This window comes from Gavialis gangeticus, unplaced genomic scaffold, assembly GCF_001723915.1.
Source record: "Gavialis gangeticus isolate Ggan-Ray unplaced genomic scaffold, GavGan_comp1, whole genome shotgun sequence".
In the NCBI taxonomy this organism is placed as follows: Eukaryota; Metazoa; Chordata; order Crocodylia; family Gavialidae; genus Gavialis; species Gavialis gangeticus.
The window spans coordinates 9,374,672-9,379,344 of record NW_017729017.1 but is presented as its reverse complement, the minus strand read 5'-3'; the positions used below and the strand labels follow the sequence as shown (position 1 = coordinate 9,379,344).

Sequence of the window (4,673 nt, the reverse complement as noted above, 5' to 3'; positions counted from 1 at the left end):
GCATGATGATTTAAGGAATCAACGTGCAGCTTGCGTATGCTGGCTGATGGCATGAAACAGCTTTATTTAGAGTTCCTACAAGAGTGCCTGGGCTGAAGGTTTCTAGAATGTACTTCCTAGATGAGATGCAAAGGAGGTGTTGCATTTAATGATCGTGTTATAACTAGGCAAGATGTTAAGAAGCTCTCCTAAAGCGCATGAAAAACAGTGCTCTCCTACCTCTTTGGAGGGAGGGGTGAGGTGCAAAATTACTGAACACAGAACAAATAATGATGGTAATGATAGAGGCTTTGGAGAAGTAAATTTGCAAAGCAACCCTGCCTTACCTAAGGATGCTTGACCCTGGCACACAAAGTGATCTAGAATTGTCAGAGAATTGAGGCATGAAGATCCGGACAGGGTTTCTTATTTTTTTTTGTCACTAGTGGTATAATTCTCATACCAGTGAGCAGTGTTTTTAGGAAGCCTGTGTCAAAATCTGTTCACATTTATCATATGCTTTTGAAGTGTTAAAACCTGAACTAGAAAGCTTATACCTTCCATGGGGAGATCTGGGGAGAAAATATGGTCAAGCTTCAGTAGAGCCTGAGAGATCAGTAATAGCCCAAGGGCTCAGACAGTTGAAGCACAGGATCCAGTCCTCAGGCTGGTCAGATGCACACCTGGAATGTATGGAAAGGCCTCAGCCTAGAGGGGGTGTGCCTAGACCTCGGTCCTACTTGAGACTTAAGCTCACAAGCCCAGTGGATCAGGATCCAACACACAAGTCTGGTGAGTATCCAAAGCAGAGCTCAGGCCTGTGATGCTATGAATTATATTGTATGATACCACAGCAAATTATAAGCCAAAGAGTTGGGGTGAAATGAAACCTTAGCCCTGCTGGAGTTAACAGTAACGCTGGGATCGATTTCCTTAGCCTGGAACTTCAGCCATAGTCACCGCCTGCCCAGAGGGTTTTCTCCCTCCCATATCACCACTCCTCACCCAGAGACTCTCACCTCATGGTCCAAGCCTACTTCCTTTTCCCTCCCCCATATAATAAGGCTCTTACTGAAGTAAAAGGGAGTCTACTCAGGCAAAGGCTTCATTCAGGATTGCTGCTCGGGCTTCCCCGCGCATCGTGCCACCCCGCAGCACTAGCTGCAGCCCGAGGAAGGTGCCAGGCGCTCCGGCCTGAGGTTCCGCGGAAGAGATACGCCCCGGCTAAAGGGGCAGGCGGGCCCACAGGCTCGGCTCGGCTCCGCCTGAAGCCCGCAAGCGAATGCCAGCCACGGCCTGCAATGCCTTTCTCGGAGCTCCAGCCCCTGCACGTCGCCTCGCCGCGATCTACCCGGAGCGCCCGCAGCCCCGCCCCCGCCAATCCGCGCCTCCAGGAGCTGGGCCCTCCCATCGCGCCCTTTGGGGTGAGGATGAGAACTGCTTTCCGCGGCCGCAGACCCGAGCTCGGCACTGCTGGCGTCCACTAGCAGGATCTGCCCATGTCACGCGGTCCTAGAGCCGCTGCCGGGGTGCCTCGCTGCTGCCGAGCGGGTGAGGCGGGCGCGGGCCGTGGGGCTTGGCGCGGTGACCGCTTCCCCCCCCAGCAGCCGCAGTGGTACAGTCCGCTGGAAAGACTCGGGGCTGCCAGAATCTCCGCGCCCGCACTGGGTTGGCGGCTCCCCCGAGCAGAGGAAGGCGCGGCGGGGGCAGTGGCAGTGGCAGTGGCTAGGGCTGCTGCTACCACCACCACCCCTGTATGGTGGCTCTTGCTCTTTCCTCCTCCCCTTTCTCAATCAATTCTTCTTTGAAATTTTTACCTCTGACCTTTTCTTGCTTGGTGAGTATTTTTTCCCCTTTTTTCTTCTTCTTCAGCTACTTCCCCCCCATTCTTTCCTCTTCTTAGATGCAATTATTAAGTTTAAAAGTATTTCCAATAAAAGGCTTTTGTATCTTCTTCTTTTTTTTAATAAGACCTTTTTAGTCGTCTTATTTCTACCACCAGCCATAGAGGTTTGGCAACTAAACTTGTGTTCTGCTGCAGAATCCCTCCCAGATTTTATCTTCCTGTGATTCTTCTCTTAGATTCTTTACCTAAGGTGTTTTTAAACATTGATTTGTATTTTGAAAGTGGCTTGGCTCTAAGTTCCCTGCTCTGATTTCAAGAGCATTTGTCCCCCTTTTGTTGCAGGTGCAAATGTTTGACTGATGTAGAAGTTAAAAAAAAGAAAAAAAGAAGAGATACCACATACATTTTTCCCCTGTATAGTCTTACCCTCTGTCCCCCTTGGTTATTACAGTCACGGGTTCTTGTGCCTTGCAATTATTCATATTTTCTTGAAGATTTATATTAAAAAAGATACGTGGATGTGCTGTTGGAAATGAGTCTTTTTGTTTTGTTGTTGGTTTTTTGTCTCTTATTTTGTTGTAGTTTTTTTTCCCCTTAAATCCTATCATTTACAACTGATTTTTTTTTTTTTTCTTGAAAGTTTTGGCCTGACTTGGTGTCTTCCACCTGTATAGTAATGCAAGGAGAATGGGAAAGGAGAAAAGAGGACACAAGTGTCAACAGCTGTAGGATGAGAAACTTTTGTGGTTTTTAAAACAAGCTGGTAAAATCCTGACCCCACTGAAGGCAATAGCATAACCCCCGTTGACTTCACTGAGAGTAGGATTTTTAACTCCTGGGTGTGGAATAAAACCTTTTCTGTTTTAGCCTCCCCTAAAGGAAAAAATTAACAAGTTCTGATTGGACAACATACTGTTCCCTGTGTCTCAGCACTGTATTGATGGAACTATATCAACCCAGGTGTGTTTGTGTATTGTTTTTGTGGAGAAATGATTGTATGTTGGCTGGGTATTTGCTGTGTTCAAAAAAAGCTTTTATTGATCATTGTAATCCAGAGCTCTGCTTAGAAAAAGAGTGACTTTGTAGAAAAAATGACAGCTTACCTTACTGCTTTGGAAAATTTAAGCCTTGGTATCTTGGGTGAAGGTTGCAGTTGTGGCTATTGGAACATATTTAAGGTGCTTTGTACTGACCAAATAGATTGTGAATGCACTAATCAAACTCTGTGCTAGCTTGAACAGCACCGGAACAAAAGTGCTTTCTTCGCAGCAAATGGGGCCTCAAAAGACATTACCCTTACCTGTGGTTGTTATGCGTTTTGGTTTGTTTGTTTGTTTGTTTGTTTTTGTTTTTTTGGAAAGAGGTAGTTCTAATGGACAGGAGTTAGTTGAGAGTAAGTAGTACATGCAGACTGAGAATTTGAATGGCCGTTTTGAGACCAGAAACAGAAATCTACTCTTCAGACCAATTGATGGTCTAAAGGCTTGGATATCTGTCTTCAACAGTAAGATTCTTCCCCACCCCCCAGTTTGGCTATCAGCATGTATTTGAAAGGTATTCTGAACTCTAACATATTCCACAACCAAAGAAAAAACCTAAGAAATGGCTCTTTTTACAAACTATCTGCGAGAGCGTGTGTCTCAGTATGCCTTGGTCTTCTCTGAATACATTCAAATATTTTGCTTCCCAGCAGTGGGGGAAAATGATAGAATTCCTTGGAAGGTTATACTGAGCTTCAAATTCTCAACAGACAGCCCTTTTTTCAGTGGCTCTTCAGTTTGAACTTTGCTAGAAATTACAGCAAGGGGTTTTAAGCTTGTATTTGGCAGCTCCCAAGGCATGAAGCATTTTCTTTGATATCAAAGAAGTCAGAGACTAGCCCCTTGTGCATAGGTGCCACACATGCTGAACAATAGCTTCCATCAGTGGCTCTCCAAGTGCAGCATTTAGAAAGAAGCTGATTTGGGACACCAGTTGTATTATCAGGAATAATCTGAATAGGAGAGAATGTACAAGAACTTAGACCCTGACTTGAAACTAGACTTCATGCTCTGTTTCCATTTATCTACGCTTGCCCTAGATAATTTTTTTACTTATTCATTTGATTTTTTTCAAACGCTGCCTGGAATCAATGATAGTGTTAGAGTGATGTTGTAGTCATGATGTTCCAAGAACTGAGAGGCAAGGATTCAAGGACAAACTAGATTTTTGCCCCCCACCCGCTGCTTAAGTTATCTGTGTTGTCAAAGGCCCCTTTCTAATGTGTGGGGGATGCTGACTTTCTCAGAGTGCTTCAGCAGTTGTTTTCAACCTAGAAGAGGAAAGAAGGCTGGTGTGTCAACTGGGCTTTGTAGAAACTCCCAGAGAAGAGGAACATAAAAAGCCAAGTCATGGCAAACATTGTGGTGGAAAGTTTCATGTCCGTATACCAAAGACAGTACATGGAAGAAAAGCTTCTAAGCCAGTAGTTTTTGACCTTCTTTCATTTGCGGACTCCTAAAAAAAAAAAAAAAAAAAAAATTGAATGGAGGTGCAGACCCCCTTGAATTGTAAGTGTAGGTCTTCACATACTTTTGATGGATCATGGCCATCTTTTGCTTAGACTGCAGACCCCTGGGTATCTGCAGACTATAGGTTGAAAACTACTGTTCCAAGCAAGTATCTGCATCTGCTGATGATTTTTAAGGAGGAGGGTTTCTTCTTCTCCTTCTCCAGAATTATGGGTGAGTGGCAGCCAGGAAGTTAAGACCTGTGTGAGTAAAATCTAAATCCTGGTGCACCAAACTAATATATGGGGGGGGGGAAAGACTTCCCATCTTTTTTTATGGCATGCTTACCTTCACCAGTG

The 4,673-nt window shown here is 44.9% G+C and overlaps 1 protein-coding gene across 1 annotated transcript in view; it reads left to right on the top strand.

The window, feature by feature from the left end:
• Positions 1-1,534: 1,534 nt before the first annotated feature.
• RALY (RALY heterogeneous nuclear ribonucleoprotein) overlaps positions 1,535-4,673 on the top strand; it is a 591,199-nt gene continuing 588,060 nt past the window's right edge. Inside the window, exon 1 of the mRNA XM_019513099.1 lies at positions 1,535-1,816. The gene's annotated coding sequence lies outside the window, so the exon portion shown is untranslated. The remainder of the gene's footprint in view (positions 1,817-4,673) is intronic.